The following is a 23,932-nucleotide window of genomic DNA, read 5'->3' on the forward strand; positions in this document are numbered from 1 at the left end:
AAGAAAAGTAACCAATAATCTGCAAAACCGTGCTCAGGAATTCGGAGCATTCAAAACCATTGCCCTTGACTACAAAAAACACCAAGTCTTAGTTTGTTCCTTGCCGAAAGGCCGAGAGATGCTAAAACCTGTAATTTCTTGGGGGTTATGTATGCAGTTTAATGGTAGAGGAATGTTTAGCATGTATGAGGCCTGAGGTTCAATCCTCAACACAAATACCAAAAAATAAAAAATAAAAAAACCATACACACACACACACACACACACACACACACACACAAACACACACAAACAACCTTCCCCCCCCCCCCCCGAAAAAAAACCAGCTTGTTCTTTATCTTTAACTTTTATTTTTGTTTTATGTGTGTGGGTATTCTGCCTGCAAATATGTCTATGCACCAGGGGCATGCAGGGTCTGTAGAGGCCACCATGCGGGTGCTAGAAATCAAACCCAACTCCTCTGGAAGAGCACACAGTGTTCTTTATCACTGAACCATCTCTCCAGCCCTGAAACTTTAAAAGCAGTGCATCTCAACCTTCCTAATGCTGTGACCCTTAAGCACAGTTCCTCATGTTGTGGTGACCGCCCCCCCCCAACCAGATAGCTATTTTGTTTCTACCCCCTAACTGTAATTTTGCTACTGTTATGAATTGTAATGTAAAGATCTGGCATGCAGGATATCTGATATGCGATCCATGTGAAAAGGTCATTTGAACCCACAAAGGGATGGGGGACCCACAGGTTGAGACTCTCTGCTTTAAACTACCTTAATTCTTATAGGGACAACAGCTTAAAGACCAGCTGCTTATCCCATCTATTGGCTTCCTATGTCAATATGTAAAAATGTTAAATAGGACACCAATGCAGCATTATTACACAATGACATCGTTTCAGGTTTCAATCAAGGCAAACCAATGTGACCCTGAAAATGGGTGTGTACAGAGTCCAGAGGCCAGAATATGAAGTTTCTAGAACTATGCATTTGCAAATAAGCTTCAGAGTCAAAAGATAACTGGGGAACCAGACCGTTTAACTAAAATCTAAGGCTAGAAACACAAATGGAGTTATGTAAGTCTACGTGCTTAACAATCAAACTATAGAAACCCCAAGAGAGTTATAAGCCCATGTGCAAACACTGATGACCAAACAGCCGTTGACTTCACTGAGCTAAAACCATGCAACACTAGGGTTCCATTTCTCAGGTGTCAAGGCTGAATCACTATTCAGGAATCTGCAAGACAACATAGTCTATAATCAAACAAATTGCCAGTCAAGACATGGTGCTAGAAGTCCATAACTTAGGTTAGAGCATTCATTTGTGTCACTTGCCCGTAATACGGCTAGCAGACAGAATCTCTTAGCAACATCCACCGTACTGAACCCTCAGGAGCATCCTCGGTCCAGCACCTCACACGGAGGCCTCACAGAGCCTGACATTCTGTAATAGTCCAGACTGACCACGGCAATAAAGACATGAATGAATATCAGCAAAGGGTAAAGGACCAAGGAGTGCCCCTCCCAGTGGCCTCATCAAGCACACAGGCCATTCCCACCACTGCAATTGACAGACATTTTAGGCCAGGGAAGAGTCACTGATACACCAGCCAAAGGACCAGCCTTGTGAGCAGGACTTTCTAAGGATATCAGTCTCAGGCCCTATCAGCTCAGCTTTATACACTGATGTATTTCCATTAGCTGTAGTATAGTAAAGGACAGCACTATAGAAGGCCTCACTCAGTGGGTCACCTAAGCACATGAGGGTGTCTGAGAAACACGTTTATCCTGTATGTTAAAAGGATTTTAAAATGTAAGCAGCCTGGTCCACAAAGCAAGTCCAGGACAGCCAAGACTACACAGAGAGACCCTGTCTTGAAAAAACAAACAAATCAATAAATAAAATAAAAAATAAAATGTTAACACTTTACTGAGTGCTCAGGAGGCAGAGGCTAGCATCCCTCTGGGAGTTCCAGGCCAGATTGGTCTACATAGCTGGGCTAGCCACATAGACAGTGAAACCTTGTCTCCAAAACACCAACAAAAGCAACAACAACAACAACAAAAAACCAAAGCAAGTCAACACAGAAATGTAGCACTCCAAAATACCATCACCATCAGCCAAAACCACAAACCAAGACAACAACACAGAAATGTAGCGCTTTAGGGCTGGGCACTGTGGTGCAATGATCCCAGCAAGGAAGAGGAGTCCAGGGCAGGCTGGGTAACAGTGAGTTTGACATCAGCATGAGACCCATAAATAGTGAGGGCCTTCATCACAAAACCACAATGGGGTGAGGGTGGGAGAGATGGCTCCACAGCTAAAAAGTACTTGCTATTCTTGTAGAAGACCACGGCTTGCTTCTCGGCACCCATGTGGCTGCTCATAGCCATCTGTAACTACACTTCCAGGGAATCTAATGTCCTTTTCTGACCTCCTCAAGGACCAGGCACACACATCACGCACATATGAGCAGGCGAAAACACTCATACACATATCTAAGACACACACACACACACACACACACACACACACACACACACACACACACACACACATAGCCCACAGTGGGGTTGGAAAGATGGTTTAGCATTCAAAAGCACTGGTTACTCTCGCTGTGGACCCACACTGGGTCTCTAGCATCCAAGGCAGTTAGTTCACAATCATGTATAACTCCACTCCAAGGGATCTGACACCCTCTTTTGGCCTTCACAGGTACCCACAACTATGTGGCATTCATGTAAGATACACACACACACACACACACACACACACACACACACACACACACACACACACTACTAAATACATAAATGCAATCTTCTCAGTCTATGTAATAATACTCTTATCTTAAAAAAAATTATCCTCCCCCTCAAGCCCCGGCCCCGGCCCCCCCTGCCAGCAGCATGAATGATAAAACCCAGTTCTAGTCTGCTTTCCTTCTTCTTCTTTAAGCATTTTCTTTTTAAAGATGTCGCCGAAAACTGAGAAATCATTAGGAACCTGATACCAGCCACTCTTACAAGACACATACACAAACTGTACACACCTATCTTTGCACGTTTATGTAGATACAATTGCACATACAAAAAAGTAACTTACGTAGTTATTCATCCCGATAGTGTTGAAAGCCAATCCTACAACGCACATGTCCATCGAAAGGTCACTTTTTACATTGTGGTACATCTGTATAGTGTGTGATCCTGTGGCTGCTCTTAAAGGTTATTAACTCATCAAATTCCCTCCACAGGTAGTTAGGAGGAGGTCACAGCATGGTATGCTATTTAATACATTTTCTACACCACATATAAATTCATTTGCTTATCTAGGCATTCTAGAAAGGACACTGACAACAGAGGCTGAGGGAGGGGCAAAAGTTTAGGTGAATTCTGTGAATCCAGGAAAGCTGGAATGAAAAGAGTAACCTTGAAAGGTAACTTGCCCTTTTCAAACCCACGTTGTATCAATGTGGCACTGTCCTCTTGCCTGTTCTTTAATGGACTTCTGACATCCCACAGTCTCTAGCGCACAGGGCCGCATTATTTCCCAAAGCGGACGACAACACCTTCCTTCTACACTGGGTTCATCTGCCATATTGAGGGTAGTGAGGGATCGGTCCCGGGATACCTGAGGTAGCGTCAATTCTCTGCGCCTCCCTGCTCCCAGCTGGTTCTGGAGGCGACACGGGAGCTTTTTGTTTTGTTGACTGCCTTATTCCAACACTGACAGAACGCCTGGCAAACAGACGGCGTTCAGCAAGTATCCGCAGAATCGATCGATTCTTTTCTGCACCAGCTTCAATGGGACAGACACTACCATACAGATGGAGAGGCAGCACAACTATCCAGTGTTTAGAAATGCCTGCTTTCCTAATGGCAGCCCAGTGTAGGCATTCTAACCCTAGCAACATTCCTAGACATTTCCTGAATTTCACAGAGGACAAACAAGTCTATAGAACATTTTGTAGGACAATGAGCCTGATGAGAAAAGAAATTTTAATGACTCTCTCTCTCTCTCTTTATGTTATTTATTTATTTATTTTGGTTTTTTTGAGACAGGGTTTCTCTGTGAAGTCCTGACTGTCCTGGACTCACTTTGTAGACCAGGTTGGCCTCGAACTCACCGCGATCTGCCTGCCTCTGCCTCCCAAGTGCTGGGATTAAAGGCGCGCGCCACCACCGCCCGGCTTTTAATGACTCTTTTCGTTGTTGCTGATTTACTTATTTTTATATTTCCGGTGTTCTGCCTGTGCACCGTGTTGAGGCAGTGCCTGTGGAGGCCAGTAGAGGGCATCAGAACCTCTGGAACTAGAGTTAGAGAAGTGTGTGAGCCACCATGTGGGTGCTGGGAATTAAATCCAGGTCCTCTGGAAGAGCAGCCAATGCTCTTAGCCACTGAGCCATCTCCCCAGCCCCAAGAAAATAGTGTTACCTGAATTCTCCAGGTAAATGCTACATGTAGCAATAAGAAACACATGAATGGTACACGGTACATGCCTTAAATCCCAGCCTTGAGGAGGCAGCAGCAGGGGTGGGGTGGGGGATCTGTGCCTAAAGCTCCAAAGAGCAAACATAAAGATTTCTCTACTGATTTTCACTTTCCAGAATAAAATTATTCCTAATTTCAAAGAAGCCTAGGCAGGGAGTTGAGCTTCAGGGTGTTGCAGGCCCTTGTAGTGCAGAACTGACTGAGGCTTTGCAGAGGATCGTAACCACAAACTGTCCTTAAGGCTCAGCTGGAGTGGACTACTGAGAGCTCCCTTAGAGATTGACACTAAAAGTTTGAGTATTAGCTGCTATGTTGCCCCCGAGTCATTTAAAACATTAGTAAGTCAGGGAATGGCCCCTTACCTGGAAGAAACAATGAGTCAAGATTCACTTGCAGGTAAAGTAAGAGTTTACAGAGTTCAGCAGAGCCACACCAGGACTCTCAGCAGAGCCACACCAGACCCCTCCACAGAGCCACACAGGCCCCTCAGCAGAGTTATACCAGGCCACTTGGCAAAGCCATACCAGGCCCCTCAACAGAGACACATCAGGCTGCTCAACAGAGCCACACCAAACCCTCACAGAGCCACACCAGGCCCCTCAGCAGAGCCACACAGGCCATCGTCATAGTTACACTGGGGCTTCCTAACTCCCAAGTCTACACTGATCTTTCTAAAAGTTCAGTTTTTACACTTTAAACACTTTAAAAGTTCCTCATACTTCAGAGATTTCTAGGGCATGGATAGGACATTTTATTTCTTAGGCAGCAAAGATAAGTGAAAGGAAAGCAAATGATCGCTCTTACGCGGTGGACAAATAAGTCAGCCCATAACTAAAAGTGTGTGTAAGGCAGCATTTGCTGTAGTAATATAACCAGCTTGTCGATTCTGTTCAACAACACAGCTAAACACAACGTCTTCTACATCTAGTCAAGCTGAGCACACGGGTCCTGGCCAAAATTATGTGTACGTCCCAATGTACAATGTCACACTGAGAAAAGATACAGCGTCACAAAATTTGGGCAGATATTTTCATTTGAAGATGATGTGCCATGGACAGTTTCACACATGAGTAGGGCGAGTGCTAAAACTCAATGGGGAATGAATTGTTACCAAGTAGGGAACAGAAACCCTGAGCTGGACAAATTCAGAGCAGAGGTTCTTGAGCACGAAGGCCGTGAAGAGAGAACTGGGGATGAAGGATGCCACAGCCAACACCACAGGCGTTCCTGTGCTTCGGTGGCCTCTCCATAAATCCAGGCAATAAGCACACAAACTTGACAAGGTGCTTAAAAGATATATTTTTTTAATTGGAGGAATTTATATTAAGGGAGTATCACTGAGCATGTGGCAAAGCTCTTATGTATTTGGTAAATGAATAGAATCAAGATAAAGAGGCCAGAGATAGTTTATTCCTAAGATCTTGTAAGATGACTACAATGTGGACTCTTAGCTGTTGTTTTTAGTGCAAACACAAAACAAACAAACAAAAATCCAAGAACAAAACCATTTTCCCAACTCAGAGAAAGAGACACAGGTTGAGGTGTGTGACTGTTTCTATACACTCCACAGGCGTCCTGTTTACAGTGAGTCTCCCCACGTTCCTGCCGAGCTCAACCGCAAGAGCAACAGTGGAGGCCAGGTCGCCGATGTTAAATGCCATCGTAATTTTCACTTTGATGAATGGAAAGCCAAGGCCATATCATGGCACCACACAAGAGAGACTTGCTTACCCTCAGCTCCATCCCCACCACTGTGTGCCTGCACAGGTAGAGCAGAAGGAGACGGCTGAAACACAGCCATGGGAAAACACGCCATGCCTCGATGCAGTGGAGTGCTTCTGTTCCCAGGTCTAATGGAGCTGAGAGTCACTCTGTGGCAGAGGAACATCTCAGGGGATTAAACAACTCAGAAGCATATTCCTACTGGTCATGGTCATTTGGGCTCTATGCTCTTGTGGTTAAAACATACCTTTTCTGTAACAGATTAATCATTAGAAAGAAAAAAAAAATCTCAGCTAATCTTAACTGTCCTGGCTAGTTTTTACATCAATTTGACCCAAGCTAGAGTCATTTTGAAATGAGGAAATGTATGCTCCCCCCCCCCCCGCCCCACTTACCCCAGATTGGCCTATGGTGCCTGTTTTAAAACTGATGATTGATGTAGGCAGTACCACTCTTGGTCTGGTGGTGCTGGGTTCTATAAGAAAGCAGCATGAACAAGCCATGATGGGCAAGCAAGCCAGTAAGCAGCACTCCTCCACGGCCTCTGTATCAGCTCCTGCTTCCAAGTTCCTGCCCTGTTTAAGTTTCAGTCCTGACTTCCCTCAACAATGGAGTGTGACCTGAAAGTTGTAAGCTGAAATAGATCCTTTCAGCAATAGAAACCCTAACCAAGTGCCGGGTGTGGTGGCTCACGCCTTTAATCCCAGCACTCGGGAGGCAGAGGCAGGCGGATAGTTATGAGTTCAAGGCCAGCCTAGTGTTCAAAGCGAATCTAGGACGGCCAAGGCTACACAGAGAAATCCTGTCTTGGAAAAAAATAAAATAAAATAAAAAGAAAGAAATTCTAACCAAGACAGGGCTCATCTTCCTACAGACACCCCCATACTATATACGGACACCATGATGTGTTGAACCCCCATTATGACTTCCCATTTTACATAGGTAAGTATACTGTTCTGGAAGCTATTTTTAATTTTTTTTCTTAAGATGAAATGCTATTAATTTATTAACTGCAACATAATGACTGTACATATTTTTGCTACACTGTACGGTATTTCAATACACAGTATGCAATGATCAAATCAGGTTAGGCAGATTCCCTGCCACCTTATATTTATTACCCATCACTACACCCACACCCCATTTGTGTGTGTGTGTGTGTGTGTGTGTGTGTGTGTGTGTGTGTGTGTGCTCGCGCACTGCCGTGAACATCCCAACCCTCTCCTAGTTGTTTTGAAATAGTGTTGACGGTACACATTGCTGAGGTTGCAAATGGACTACCACATTTCATTTTAGTCCACGTGGTATACTGCAACCGAAAGCCGACTTGCAATTCACAAGCACAATGTACAGCCAGGGGAACGGCATTCGAAATTAACCCTGCACATCCCTGGACAAACCTTACTTCCTTAAAGAGGCCTTCTGGGACTCCCTTGCACTTATTCTGCCCTACTCTGTATTTTCTTCTCTGTCAATGTAGTTCCCTAAAAGCAGTTATGCAGTCAATTAGTAGATAAGATTTCTTTATGTCCTTTCAGGGGGCTCCACGAGGGAAGAGCCACTGATCGCCTTCTAACTGCCTTTTTATACCCAAGTCCTGGCCGTTTATGGCTACATGTAAAAATTTTCTCACTGACTAGCTCATGCTAAGAGTCACATGTTAAAAACTGGGCTTGGTGGCACATGCTTGTAACCCCAGCACTTGGGACACTAAGGCAAGGACATAATGAGCTGGAGCTGGGCCACTCGGGAGTCCCAGAAAACGTGTCACAAGTCAGCTGTTTGCAAGGAGGATCAGAAGTCACTGAGGCAATAGTACAAGGGGAGAGATGGCGTCACTTTACTGTCTGGAACTGGCTCTGCAAGTGAGTCCTTCAGAGGCAGAGTGTAGGGCTGCACATACAGGTAGATATTAAAGGGGGGGGCAGAGCTGGGCATGCTGTGTACACTTTTAATACCAGTACTCAAGAGTTCAAGGCTAGCCTGGTCTACATTGTGAATTCTAGCCTGGGCTCATAGTGAGACCATATATATGGAAAGAGGAGCAAGGAATCCCCACCACTAATACAAATGGGTGTGATGAGGGTTAAAACTGTACAAGGAACTCACGAAGTGTTTCCTAATTATAGACTCTGAAATTTAAAATATCTTGAAAGGCTACCTTGTACTTCACGTGTCTGAACCATCCCAGGAACAGGAGGCCACTCATCTCTTCATTGTTAAAGCCCAGGGAGGCTGTAGGACAGATTACAGCCCCCGCTCTCTATAGTGTCTGCGCTATCTTCTCTGGCTCAATCTAACTTTCTCTGCATGACACAAAGTCTCTCTCGACCCTCAGAGGAAAAGAAAGTTAGAAGCCATAAGAATGTCCCATAGTATAGCAGAGGTAATTAAACTGCCTTTAATTTTAACAAATGCCTGTAGATCTTCGCAAGAGAAAAAAAAAACTTCATGTTTCAACACTGGAACTGAAAAATTATCTAATCTGACTGGTGAGCAAAGAAACTCAGTTTAAAAATGACTGTTTTTCACATAATAATTAGCCTTTTGAAAAAAAATCCCCAAATTATCAGACTGCTATTCAGCTATAAGTCTTCGGTTTAAAAAATATGGACAAATTTAGCTGAACATATTAACCAGGACACTGTTAATTGACAGTGAAAAACTGAAAACTTAAGTGCACAATAGCTAAGAAACTACTTAAGTTGTGGTAAATGCAATGGAATAATGAACTAGTCCTTTAACATGTGTCATTGTAAGAAGATCATGGTTTGCTCATGGCTACAGAACATTGGCAGGTGTTTCCCTATACCCTGCTTATTTTTCTTGTCTCAGATTCAGTTATTTTACTTTGTGTATACGAGTGCTTTGCCTGCATGTGTGCGCGTCCCCACACATGTGCCTGGTGCCTGCAGTGGTCAGCAGAGGATTTTACATTCCCCTGAAATTATGGATGGTTGTGAGCCATGACTTGGATACTAGGGACTGAGCCTGGGTCCTCTGTAAAGAGCAACGAGTACTCTTAACCACTGAGCCATCCCTCCAGCCCTCTATCCTGGCTCTTTAAAGTTTTATATATAAATGTAAAGGTGACTACAAAGCAAACAGATTTATAGCAAAGGTTGTTATACTAAGAGACAATATATCCACAGAAGAAAAGGAAGAAAAAGAAAAGAATAGGAAAGAAAAATGGGGCAAAAGCTTCCAAGACAGATTTCTAAATATCAACTACATAACAAGTCTCTACAAAAAAAAGACATTGCTGAGCATGCCTAATTATTATCATATACTGAGGACAGAACAGTAAGCCTCATTTTCCCGTGAATTCATTACATATTAGGAGACGGGCGTTGGTGAAGAAATAAAAGTACTCAGTCCTAGTTTATTAAAAGTTTTCTTTTGAGCAAGATGCCACTTGTGGTCTTGCCACCAAGCAACAAAGTGACCCACAACTCTGATTAAATATAGCTTAATTACAGAGTTGATAGACTCAAAGTACAATTCACATATTTACTATGATTGCTACTCTTACTTAGATAAAAATAAATCTTTGCAAACAGAAATGGAATGGGGCACGGTGTCACATACCTGCAGTCCTGGCACTTGGAGGGCACAGGCAGAAGGACCAGAAGTCAAGGTTAAAAATCAGGGGCTGGAGAGATGGCTCAGAGGTTAAAAGCACTGGCTGCTCTTCCAGAGGTCCTGAGTTCAATTCCCAGCAACCACATGGTGGCTCACAACCATCTGTAATGAAATCTGATGCCCTCTTCTGGTGTGTAGGTGTGCGTGCAGGCAGAGCCCTGTATGCATAATAAATGTTAGAAAAAAATAAGTAAGAAAATCTCAAAAGAGGCTGGGAGCTGTCGGTGCATGCCTTTGATCCCAGCACTTGGGAGGCAGAGGCAGGCTCATATCTGTGAGTTCGAAGCCAGCCTGGTCTACAGATTGAGTTCCAGGACAGCCAAGGCTACACAGAGAAACCTTGTCTCAGAAAACAAAAAACAAAATCACAACAGAAAAGAGAAACGAAGCTGCATCATCATTATCATCATCATCATCATCATCATCATCATCATCATCATCATAATAACAACAACAACAACAACAATAATAATAATAATGAAAGAATTACTAAATATGAAGAGAGAAACCAATTTACCCTGTAGGTGTGGCTTATTATAGAAGTGCCCCCCTCTGCTCAGGTAGAGGAGACCTTTAGCAAGATCTGGTGGTGTATGTAACTCACTAGGTTATCAGTATGATAAACAGCTGCTCTAAGTCTCCTTGCGGGACTGACACTGGACTAATGATCTGAGAGCGAGGACTCTGGGTTCCATCCGTTATGGAGGCCTCCTTTGCTGGTAATTAAATTACAGTAAAAACAAATGTTTAAATAAAACAAATGTTAAGATGTTAAGGTTAAAACAGGGTAGTTGGGAGCACAGAGGAAGGTGAATTAAAGGGCTAACCACTGCATATGAGATAGCTGAGCTGACCAAACAAGAGGAAAGACTGTGACGATAATTCAAGTTGCCTTGTCCCCTGATGGCAGGTGTCTGGTTTCCTCCTGCCAAAGTTTGCAGGACTTCCCAGTAGCTTGTGTGCTTAGGAAGCCTAAAGGTGTGCTAAAGGCCCTCCGCAGCATTCCCAGGGACTTGCTGAACCATAGCTGCCCACCCTTTTCCTTCATTTCCTTTGCATAGATTATGAACGAGCCCACAGCATCAGAGAGACACAAGTCACTGCTGGACTCCTAACCCTGCTAATATATAGGCAATTCTACTGACCTGCTCTCAGGGACCTAGCAACTGCTTATGTCATCACCTGCTGCTGCCAGGGGGGACAGGTATGTGCCATGGATAAAAGGACCTGCCTGCCACCCCAGCACCCTCTCTCTCTCTCTCTCTCTCTCTCTCTCTCTCTCTCTCTCTCTGCTCCCCTACCCCATCTCTGCCTCTCTGCATAGTGATTTCCATTGCCTCATACTCTGAGACCAGTGAACCCGTCCAACAGTTGCCCCAAATAAACCTGCCATTACACTTTTAATTCAGCTTGAACTGGCTCCTTTTGAGAAAGGAGTCCCCACCTACATCAAAATAAACATTAAGTGAGTGCCTCTCCTCTCATGAGTTTGGTAACCCAGATGGGGTTGTAGTGTACTTTTTTTTTTTTTTTTAAACAAGATGAAACTGCCTTGCTGGGTTACTTTTACTTTGTTTGGGCGTGACTTTGTGTGACACCAAGAATACTATTTTCCAACAATCTAAATAAAGACACATTTAGGAGAAGTGTGAGGTTTTGCACATGAGAGATGCCCTGAGGCTTCATCTCACCTCTCTAAAGTGTCTAACACTGGCCAGCGTTGAGCAGCATAAATGATCACAATTCCAAAGGAGGGACAAAATGTGTGCATGCGTCTTCTTTCCAGCACAGGTAGATTATTCATTCATACACCCGCCCCTGTTTTCCCTTCTGTGACATGAAGGACTGAGCCGAGGGGCTCATACATGTCAACACTCTGGCCTCCCCATCTTCACTTGTCATGACACCTTGGTGACATGTGATAACATACTAGTTGGTGAGCAGCCTTCTAGTGGTGAATGCTGAGAGACAGGAGTTACGAGGCTTCCTGAGGGAAACAGCATGGGCAGAGAGTATTTGATCACCATCAGAAGACCTGGAATCTGAACCCGTTCGCTGTGACCTTCAGAAAGTCACTTGAATTTGAGGACCTAAGTGAATTCAGCCTTACTGCGTGCTTCACTCTTGTTTCCCCCGTCGGTACCTAGGACTCTGCCTGATGCATAAGAGAGGCTCACCGACAATGCACTGAAGGAGCCAGGTGAGCAGAGTGCACCAGGAGTCTTTCTAATCTGTCCTGACTTTCCCCTCAAGTTCTGTTTTCTGCAACAGCTATAAGCTGCACACGCTTAAATGAACTGAAACTCAATTCCTGTCCTTAGCCCCCCACTGGCCATATTTCAAGGGCCCAATGGCCACTGTGGCTGCTGTAAAATGGATGGTACAGAATTATGGAACGCTCATCACTGCAAAGTTCTGGGCAGGCCGGCTCTCGGGTATATCTGGAGAGCGGTGGGAACACGTTGTGCCCATGAAAACACAGCCCTGTAGTCCAGAAGCATCTGTTGAAGGAAATCTGCAGAAATGAAGCATTCCCTCCAAGAATGAACCTATCCAGAAAGCTCTGTCTCATGCTAACGACCCTCTAACAAGCTATGCCTCAGCGACGGGACAAGTGCATATTTGTCTTCGGCAATAGGGTTTTAGCTACAATGTCAGAAGCATAAACAATTAAAGAATATAACGGTTAAGCTGAATTTCGTTAACCCATGAAACATCTGCCTGTAAAAAGGAAAGCTAGGAGAAGTAAGACAATTTCCAGACTAGTGGAATTCTTTTTCCTTTCAAAACACATAACTTCAATGCCCAATACGGAGGCTGGAGAGACAGCTCAGCAGTTAAGAGCACTAGTTCCCATTGCAGAGAATCCAGTTTCAATTCCCAGCAACCACATGATGGCTTACAACCATTGGCCACTCCAGTTCAGAGCATCCAATGTTGACCTCTACCAGCACTATGCACAGACATGGTATATATACATACATGCAACCAAAACATTAACGTGTAAAATAAAATAAAATAAATCTAATTATCTATCTGATAAGAACTTTGTTTCTGGGCTGGAGCAGTGGCTCAGAGGTTAAGAGCACTGTCTGTTTTTCCAAAGGTCCTGAGTTCAATTCCCAGCAACCACATGGTGGCTTACAACCATCTATAATGTGATCTCAGTCCTCTGCAGGCACACATATGGGCAGAATACTGTATAAATAAATAAATAAATAAATATATATATATAAAAAAAAGAACATTGTTTCGTTTGCTTATATTAGTTTTTTGTTTGGTTACTTGGGGGTGTGTGCTTGGGGGGTGTGTGTATGTGTTTGTCTAGGGAGTACCAGGTATTGAATTCAGGGCCCTGTTCAAGTGAAGCAAGTGTCTATCACAGGGCTACATTCCGAAGCCTCTAATAAGGACATTCTGGCAGGGATGGTGACATGGCTCAATGGGTAATAGTGCTTGCCGGCAAGCCTGATGACCTGAGGCTGATTCATATAGACACCTGCCTCAGAAGTAATGATCCTGGCAGGGGTAAGTTGGTTCAGGAGACACTGTACCCCTCCCATAGGTGGTCAGGCGATTGAAACAATAGTTTCTGAGAAACTGGAATTTCCCTGGGAATATCATGCTGGGAGATTAAGGAAAAAAAAAAAAAAGGCTCAAGGCTGGTGCCAGCCAGAGCAGGAACCTGCCTCCCGGAAAGAGATTATACACCCCTGACCTTTCCTCTCGGAGGACCTGGCGGGAGAGGTGAGGCTGGGACAATTGTGAGGAGCACAGGCCTGACCCTGGACTGCTCAGTTGTGCCTGTTCCTTATGTTCTGTTTAAAGCTAAGCCTCAGTCAAGACCCAGAACATGGAGTTTGGAGGAGACGAGGGAGCCGCTGGAACTCCTGGGTTGTTCTTCCCCCAAGGCGGCCACACAGAAGGCACACACCTTCCTCTGCCCTTTACTATTATTCTGTGTAACTGGCGTCCTGAGGGAGGGTGGCAGAGCCTCTTAAGTCAGGCAACCAGGACTTAAGCCCTGACCCGAACAACTCGGTACCAAAACCAGACCAATGGCTATACAAATCAGCAGCCAAAATGAGTAGGAGTACTTAATCTGCATTTGAGACATAGATTCCACTTAAACATGCACTATTCCAAGTGATAGACTGATATTTTTTTTTGTCTCCTTTCAGTATCATGAATCATGTCTTTTGAAGAGTAGGCGCTCACATTTTTAAATCACTTAAAAAAAATATGTATAAGCACTTTGGTTACACAGTTCCCTACCCCTACAATGATAGAAACTCAAGTATTTTAACCACTTCTCAAAAACTGACCACCTATTATCCTTCTAAGCATTTAGTCCACGTATCTTGTACTCGACCATCAGACAGAAACAAACTACAGAAATAACAGCCACGTACCCAAAGGTATTTCTCAGCAGTTTTCAAAATTCCAGGCAAGCCCAGCCCTGTAGTTCCAAATACCAACAATTCATCCTGAAAGACCTTTCTTGTGGCTTTTAGGAACCACATTCATAGTGACAAATGACACACAGGTCATGGCTGGCTACCCTGGGTGCCCTTTATAGCCCAGAACTCACTGCACAGTGAATTTACTCTTCTAGTCCTAGTCCACAGGACTGGAGCAGGGAACCTTATCAGGCACATGTCACCCTCAGATGGAGGCCTGGCCTCAGGGCTCCACCTCCAATCTCCTGTTGCCATGACATCCTGGGTTAAGGGCGCATGTTGACAAGTGTATCTATGGCAACTCACCCTGCTGACACCACACTTCTTTCCACTTCTGTTTCCAAACCCAGCGTTAAGAAACTGTGGGTAACACTGAACAGTTTATAAATTAGTGGGGTGGGCACACCCCACAGCTCTATTTGTTAAATCCTGGATATATTAAAAGGGTCTGGCTAGGCTCTTTTTGCACATACTTTCCCTGAAATTAAGATGCTTGTGAAGACAAATGATTTTTTTTTTAAAAAAAAAGGAATTTCTTTTAAATTTCATATTTAAAAGTCAAAAACATAGCTAATTAATCACTTGAGTGTGTGGTCAACCCTAAGACATTTGGAACATTTTAGTGAAAGCAAGTTTCGAAAGGTTCTTTCTGTTATGAAGGAAAAGGGGAAATTACTAAGAATAGCTTCTACTAAAGACTAAAGCATACAAATTGAGATGGGGGGGGGGTCATGTGGAAGAGGGCAGTAGTACATGCCCTAGCGTGGGCATGAGTTTCTCAAGTGAGTCATCTCACACGTATCACTTAAATGATAAACTCGAAGCCTGGACCAGTGGCTCAGCACTCTGGAAGCAAAGATAAATGGGCCTGTTAGCTTAAGGCTAGCCTGGTCTACATAGTGAGTTCCAAAACAGCCAAGGTACATAGAAAAACCCTGCACCCCCATGCCCCCTCCCCCCCCCAAAAAAACACAAAAATTCAGCTTGGTATTTATTCTCTGGCCTTTAAAGAAAAGCAGCGCAGGGCTCAACCATCTGTGACAGAGACAGAGTAGGGGTAGAGATGGAGCTTAGGGACTAACACCATACGTTGCCTTCCTCTGTCCTATCAAACCACTCAGAAGCAGCATCCTAAGCCACTCCCTTCTGCATGAAGCATCATCAGCATCCTTTGCTCACTGATGAAGGGCAACTAAAGAAATCCCAGGAGGCTCCGGCAGGAGTTCAAGGCCAACCTGGCAACAGCATTAAGACCCTGTCTTAAAAAAACAAAACAAAACAAAACAAAACAAAACAAAACAAAACAAAAAAAAACCAACAGAGGCTGGAGAGATGGCTCAGCAATTAAGAGCGCTGAGAGCTTTTGCAGGGCATCCGAGGGTTCCAAGCCCAGCACCTGCTCAGCGGCTCACAACTTCTGCAACTCCAGTTCCGAGGGATCCAACGCCCTCTTCTGACCTCTGCAGGCACTGCATGCAAGTGGTACATAAACACACGCGCATGCAAAACACTTATATACAAAAATAAAAATAAATACAATCTCAAAACAACCTTTTTGTTATTGTTGTTTTGAGACAGGGTTCCTCTGTGTAGCTCTGGTAAGTAGTCCTGGACTCACTTTGCAGACCAGGCTGGCCTTGAACACACAGTGATCCGCCTGCCTCTGCCTCCCAACTGCTGGGATTAAAGGTGTGCGCCACCACCGCCCAGTGTTCAAAGCAACCTTTGAAAAAGGAGCAGGGCAATAACTAGATTTAGATTGCATCCTAGGACAGAGGTCTATGCAGTTAAGAGTCCCTGAAGAAACCATGGGGATGTAATGACAGAAGTCTAGAGTGTGTCCAGCGAATGGCCACTGTGTAAAGATCATCTAACAACAGCTCAGAGCCCTGGCTGATAAGATAGATGAAGTTGTTAGGAATTTCTCTCTCACATGCCTTAACCCACAGACACAGATAGAGAGCACCGAATCACAGCTTCCCTCATCAGACTGCAAACATGGTCCCCGTGTCCCCTGACATACAAGCATGAATCTTGGAACACCCCACACCTTTAGACATGTGGAATCTCAGTGCTGTTATATTCAAAAAAATTTTTTTCCTTTCTTGGCAGTGGTGTTTGGTGTGTGTGTGTGTGTGTGTGTGTGTGTGTGTGTGTGTGTGTGTATAAAGCTAAGAGAGATAGAGTCTCCCCATGGTGCCCAGGATGGCCCTGTATTTGAAATCATCCTGTCTCTGTTTCTCTAGCAGCTGGGATTACACGCAGGCATCACCACACACTGACACCAAGTTGGTCTTTCTTGAACTAGCTGCCAGTTGCCAAAATTTGGTTACCTCTGAAACACACAAATGAAAACTCACATTTTTCTCTTTATCTCTCATAGAGGCGCTCTGTCATGATCTTTTCCATGACGCACTGTGAAAGTATTAGAAGAATCTAAAATTAATTACTCAGACTTTCCATACACTAAGTCTTCGGGCTGCAGAATAAACTGTGCACTCCGGAGGGTCACCATGTTCCCGATTCTGGCTATGACAGGGACAGTCTGAAAACAACACCAAATTAGTTAAAACCTAACTTCTCCACTAATCTTAGTTTCTACACTGAAACACAATGACGCTGGACTAACTCTACTCCTGCCCTTTTTGTTCGACCTCTTCCAGCCTCAAGCAGTATTTTGTTTTTTTGTATTTTTGTTTTTTTCAGTGTTAGCACCCTGATAAGTACCCTCTTAATGTTGTCCCCCCTAGACTTGGTCTCTGCTTCAGGGATTTAAAATCTAGCTGAAGATCCAAAACCACCCTGTTAAACACAATGGGAGCCTGTTTTTGATTGTCCCGAAAGAAGCCATTGAAAATAGGGCATTCTATAAGCAGGCTACCAAGATGAGACTTGATAGCCTATGACCATATAGTGGGGGAGGAGGTCCCCCCTCCGTCACAGACATAGGGGAGGGGAATAGAGTGAAAGTGGAAGGGAGCGAGGAACGGGAGGATACAAAGGATGGGATAACAATTGAGATGTGATCTGAATAAATTAATTAAATTTAAAAAATTAATGAGGAAAAAAATAGGGCATCCTAAAAGACCTTGTGTTGTCAATAGGGGTGCTCTAGTCTGTAGTCTATTGCTATAAGGGAAAACTTGGAACTGTGTAGTTTATAAAACTAAGAGGTTTATTCATTTTAGAGTTCTGAAAGATGCAAAGCTCAAGGGCAGGCAGCCACAGCTGGTTAGGTAAGACAGGTACAAGCATGCCACAGGGAGTCTTTTATAACTAGTCACTCCCTAAATAATCTATACATCCATAATATTAGCCCATTCTCAGGGGTAGTGCTCTGATAGCCTGACGCCCCCCCCCCCAATGAGGCTCATTGGTTCAATCTAACATTTTCATTTATTTATATTATTTGGTATAGTGTGTGTGGGAGGCTCACACAGCATATATGGAGGTCAGAGGGCAACTTTGTGGGCTCTGTTGTCTCCTTAGACTTTATCTGGACTCTTAATGCAAGAAAATCAGAGGTTACTGTCAAAACAAAAAATTACTTTAACTAGCTTTTCTTCTTCTTCTTCTTCTTCTTCTTCTTCTTCTTCTTCTTCTTCTTCTTCTTCTTCTTCTTCTTCTTCTTCAAGACAGGGTTTCTCTGTGTAGCCTTGACTGTCCTGGACTCACTTTGTAGACCAGGCTGGCCTCGAACTCACAGCGATACACCTGCCTCTACCTCTCAATTGCTGGGATTAAAGGTGTGCGCCACCACCTCCTGGCTAAACTACCTTATTCTAAAAGAAAAAAAAATTATATATATATATATATATCTTCCTCCAGTATGAAGACATCTAGTAAGAGTCAATACATTTAGTTGAAAGGATATTTAGAATCCATGTGCATGTGTCCTTAATTAAGTATGACAACAGAACTTAACAAGCCAGGCATGGAGGTGCAGCCCCCACTGCTGTAACCTGCTTAGCCTCCTTAAACTCTATAGCCCCTCCATTGAGAGCTCCTTTATTTCCTAACATAACTGTAGCTCTTCTGTTAACACCTGTTCTCAGCAGACAAGTCTCCACTTTGATTATGAGGTGACATTCCTTACTCCCAGAGAGCTGGAAAGCCCCCCAAAGCTCCCCTTCCCTAAATCCCAGCCAATCAGCTTAAAATGCTTTGTCTAGCCACCTGGTTACATTGTGCTCAGAACAGAATCCATTTTTCTTGTGTTTAACTGGACAAAATGATGTAGCGCTGCCCTCCTCCTTGCTTCCCACCTGGTTAAGGTGTTCTTATTTAAAAAAAAAAAAAAAAACCTGCCTGAGAAGCAGAGCAATGTCATGGTCTAAGTTCAGACTCTGGCCCTGACAGGTCAGTTCTTGTTACCAAGGTCATAGTCTGAATTTACAGCTTTTGGCCCTGACTGGTCAGTTCTTGCTCAGCGTTCAAATAAACTTCCATCAATCTGAGTCTGGCATTTGAGTGGTCAGTATGCGGCTGTACCTGAACCCTAACACCCCACCTGGCGGCTCACAACCAGTTCCAGGCATCTGACGCCCTCTTCTGGATTCCAAATGACCATGTGACACATTGTGCACACATTATGTACAACACACTCAAGCACAGTAATTCTAAAAGTAATTCTAAAAAGAAGAAGCCAATCTTTCCTAGGAAATAAGCAAATCTCATACAGCTGTTTCTATATCACAGTCTGTAGTAATTATTTCTGTTACTAGGAAACATTTGTAGAAAAACAAGGCTCATCCCCCTCCTGCTTCTCCCTCTCTACCTAAAGGAATATCCACTTAGAGTGCATTACTGTCTCCATGGCAACTGGTATAATTGGGGTGCTGCAAGAAAAGGATAATGAAGAGAAAAACAAAGTGATTGGACGGAAAGGGAAAAACAAAACAAAGCCCAAATACTCCACGCATTGGTGAGAAAGGTAACAACCGAAAGAGAAAATAAAAAGAGAGGGGAGTTGCATAGCAGCTCACCTCCTCCCCAGGCAGTGAACCCCAAACTTTCTTGGGACACACAAACCCTTCAGAAAAGCTGAGGCTAGCTCTGTGTGGTGGTGAACACTTGTAATCTCAGCAATAAAGAGCTAGAGGCAGGAGGATCAAGAATATAAAACTAGCCTGGGCTATAGGAGGCCCTGTTTCAAAACAAACAAACAAACAAACAAACAAACAAGAATGGTAATTCTGGTTGTGGTGGCTCACATATGCAACCTCAGCACTTTGGAATTGGGGGCTAGCCTGGGCTATGCAGCAAGACTGATAAAAATGCCAAATATGCTGGGTGTGGTGGCGCACGCAGAGGCAGACAGATCTCTGTGAGTTGGAGGCCAGCCTGGTCTACAAAGCGAGACCAGGACAGCAAAGCCTACACAGAGAAACCCTGTCTTGACAAACAACCCACCAAATATTAGAAAGAAGTGTGTAGAATGACTTAAAGGATTAACTCGCTCACAGGACATAGAGGAGAGGAGGTGAGGGTTTTGAAATGGGTACTTCTCATAGGATCTCAGTCAAAATTCCCACACAGGTGCAGGACGCAAAGGAAACATCTTGAGATGAGGAGAGAGATGGAATCCTGGGGAAAATACAGTCTCAGTCCAGGCAAGGCAGAGGCAACTAGAGACCACTGGTCAACAGTAGCACATCAGAGTAATGGGAGAGGGTCCTCCAGCCAGGTCCTGCAGGAGCTTTAAGACTCGAGCACCCGTAGCTCAGGCAGTAAAAATGAAAAGAGGTTTCCCACTGCAGGTACCAGAGGCTAATGCATCTGTGCCCTAAACCCTTCCTCCAAAAGCACTCTGTGAGTCCTACTGCATTGCTAAACCCAGTGGAGGCCGTGTTCTCATCTTACTCAACTCACCAGCAACTTACAACACAGTGGATTACTCCACCACAGCTCTCTTCAACAGTCAACTGACCTGCAACATGGCCCTCCCTGGTCTGGCCCTGCCTTGCTGATGGCTCCATCTGTTTACCCTGACTTTGCTATGCCTCGGGAGTTCCCTGCTTACAAAATCTCGCCACGGGATTCTCATAGTCTTCGTGCTACTGCTGCGTTGACCACCCTGGCTCTAATCTGGGTCCTGGAAAGCAAGTCTCACTCACAACTGACATCTATCTCCACTGAGATCACCGAATGGTCAATTAAAACTAGCCAATCACCAGACTCTAACGCCAGCCATTACAGCCCTCCTACCCACCAGCACAATCTCCTACGTCACGTTTATTTGTCCCACCCATACACCCTCAACTCTCAAACCCGCCCACCGCTCTCCACCTCCAACACCGTCCTCTGCCCCACACCACGTCACATCACATAGAACATTGCTACTGCTTCATGGTGGCGGGGTTCTTGCCACTCCCTGGCAGCAGCTAGAGGGACATGCCACAAATACAAGTCAATCATTCACTCTCCTTTATTCAGTTCATGTTGCTTTCTTGTGGCATTTGGAATAATAATAAACATACTTCTCAGAAAAAAAATGCAAGGCCTACCCACCAGGTCCTGCTGGTGAGCTGCCTCCCTCCTCTCCTCTTGCTCCTCTCCTTCCCCTTCTCTTCCTCTTCCTCTCCCACCAAATCCTCCTCCCACTCCTCACATGCTTCAGCCATACTGGTTTCCTAAGTGTCTCCTGACCTCTGTGTGCTGCCCTCTGCGGAGCCTTGCAATCCTCCATGTCTCAGTACGTCCCTGACCTGTCTGATGAGCCCTGTTCTGCTGCAGGCAGGCGTAAGTGGGCTTCTCCATCACTGCTGACTTCCTTCAGAGAAGGAACATGGAGTGGGTTTTCTTATCAACACCACTTGCTCATCACCCTGTCAATCCCTCCGAGAACCTCACCTCTCAACACACAGACTGCATTCAAGGAGAAATCCTGACCCGTGCTCACTGCCACATCCCAGAAGGGAGAAGAATGTCTAGAGCTGAGTATGATGTACTTGCGATCCCAGCATTGAGACATGATCTTGATTTTTGAGTCCAGCCTGGCCTACCAAATGAGAGACTAAAAGCTTAAAATGACTGGCTACAGCTCAGTGGTAGGGCACTTGCCTAGCATATGGAAAGCCACACCATAGTGGTGGTGCTGGTGGTGGTGATGGTGGTGATGGTGGTGGTGAAGTCTAGCACACAGCAGGTACTTAAATGATGGTGTATAACACAACAACTTTAAAAGGAACTGAGGAAGACTATTAGTTGCTGCACTCCAAGCACTTATAAAGTCTAAGGCAGTTGTTCCTGAGAATCACTGAGCGAGGGGCTAGCCCAGAGCTGGGGGGTCGTTTCCCTGTGCAATCCTTAGTTACCCCTCCCTCCCTCCTTCCCTCTCGCTCTCCCCGCCCCTCCCAAGCTCCACTGCACCACGTCCATGTTTTACATCCTGATCCTATCACTTCCAGGTAGACTAATACGATATCAATTAATGATTTCTCTGGCCCAGATTTTACTGCGGCTGTGCTTCCTAAACTGTCACAATAGGCAACTAGACACCATTACAAAGATAAACAGGGGAAGGATAGGGTGACAGTCAACAGCCAGGTGAGCTGAGAGTTAAAGGGTTATGTCCTATGGTGTCTTCTCACTGTACATTTGGCTAGTCAGTCATATGACCAGATTTCTATGATATCCCCTGTGTTGTTGATATAATTAAATAAACATATAATATCCTATCAGATGTGGCAGCCAGTAGCCATAAAACCCGGTACTTGGGAGACTAAGACAAAAGCACTGCATGTTCAAGGCCAGCCTGGGCCATATAATGAGATCCTGACTCAAAGAAGGGAAGGAGGCAGAGAGACCAGAATATTCAAAGGCATCAGACAGTGCCGACTAAAGGGGCTGGATATAGTCTGAGTGTTTCTCAAAGGTTCATTTGGTACTGATCTCCAGTGCAGGGGTGTTAGCCATGGTTGCAGCGTCAAGAGATGGGACTCCTAATTCCTAGTGGAATGTGGTAGTGGGCCCATCCTGGATTAGCCCTCCAGAGACAGTGTGAGCAAAACTGCTGTCAGGAGGCCATGCCATGATCCATCTCTTTCTGTCTTACCTGTCTGTCACTCTGGAAGATGCTCCTGCTGTGTGAGACCATCCACCACATTGTCGGTCAGCAGGAGCTCCTCCAGAGAGTACAATCCTGGCACTACCCTTTTGGACCTCCACAGCTGTGAGCTAAAAACTCTCCTGAAGTACTTGGGTCTCCAGTGTTTTGTTTGGCAACATAAAAGAGGCCAAGAGAACAAGTATTTAGATTATCTGCAGATGCAGGCAGATTTCCTAAGGTAAGCTGGATTCACCTGCCCTGCATAATGCAATGGCTGTTAGACCCAATACTGAGTACTTGATCTTCAACTACGAGAGGAGAGCACATACCAGACTAAAAGAGTTAAGAAAAATATAAACATTTCAAAGGCCTGTCATATTGACTCTAATGGACACTGTTATATTTTGACATACTAGGTTATATAAAATGTTATTTAAATTCATATCACCAGCTTCCTTTTTACTTTTCATAATGTGGCTGTTAGGACACTGGAGTTGCACGTGTGGCTACTGTGGCTGGCTCACAGTTTTTCCATTGGTCAGCACTGGGTTCTGCATTTCACCCACAGGGCAGTCACTGCACTGCTCTAGGTTTTTGCAAGCCTGGAGACAACTAATTGCAGCAATTCATCCAGAAGGAATAATAAATAAAATTCTGTATTAAGAGATGCCCAGCTGGGCGTGGTGGTGCATGGTCTTTAGTTCCAATACGCAGGAGACTGAGACTGATGAACTTCTCTGAGTTCGAAACTAGCCTAATCTACAGAGTAAGTTCCAGGCAATCCACAGGGCTGCAATAGTGAGACTCTGTTTCAACAAAAAGTGACAATATCAATCTTTTAGTTTACTGATGATGGGTGGGAGGCAGAACACACACTTATCCAATGCCTATGGAAGCTAGTTTCTTGACTACTTGTATGTCTAAAGACAGCCTCATTCTGCTATGAAAACGCAATGGTGAGTGCTGACTGCTTCCCAAAGGACCTGGTCTTAAAGGCTTGGTCCCCAGAGGTCCTCCAGGCAAGCAGTGGAAGTTTCATGAGGCAAGGTCGGGTGAGGAGCCCTTGAAGGTATGGTCCTCGGGAGAGCTGGTAGGGGTGGTAAAGACAACGGAGCCATGAAATGAGTGGCTGGCTCTGCATGGACCTCTACCACAAAGTCAACACCCGTCCAAAGCAACAGGGCCTCACAAAGCAGCCAAAGCAAACCTTTGCTCCTTATAAGATGATTATACTGTGCACTTTGTTACCGTGAAGGAAACCTAACCCTAGAGTTAGTCAGCTGCAGGAAGAAGGAAACTATTAACCATGACTTGCTTCATTGGATTCCTGCAGGGCTCTATACCCCTAACCTGGACAACATGGCTCTGAAGTAAACAGCTAAAGGCTGAGAAAAGTCTACAAACCTGTTTCAGAGAACAAACCAAAACTTCTGCCTACATGAAGTTTTCCCCAAAACCACTTCATCTTTTTTTTTTTTTTTTTGCGCATGCATCCATATACACACACCAATTTAACCAGAATGTATTTGATAGAACTGAAGATGTAGGGGGTTGCAGCGATGGTTCGGTCAATG

The 23,932-nt window shown here is 44.6% G+C and overlaps 1 protein-coding gene across 5 annotated transcripts in view; it reads right to left on the reverse strand.

Annotated features, from left to right (window-relative positions):
- The window catches only part of SGMS2 (sphingomyelin synthase 2), an 81,958-nt gene that overhangs the window by 48,755 nt on the left and 9,271 nt on the right, over positions 1-23,932 (reverse strand). Inside the window, exon 1 of one of the 5 annotated variants that reach the window (XM_084756233.1) lies at positions 16,669-16,723. The exons of 3 other annotated variants lie outside the window; for them this stretch is intronic. The gene's annotated coding sequence lies outside the window, so the exon portion shown is untranslated. Of the gene's footprint in view, positions 1-14,260; positions 14,406-16,668; positions 16,724-23,932 lie in introns of those variants that run through there. One more of the 5 variants, XM_084756238.1, reaches the window with a different exon arrangement.

The sequence above is a fragment of the Acomys minous genome (genome assembly GCF_964271855.1).
Source record: "Acomys minous genome assembly, chromosome: 14".
Classification (NCBI taxonomy): domain Eukaryota; kingdom Metazoa; phylum Chordata; class Mammalia; order Rodentia; family Muridae; genus Acomys; species Acomys minous.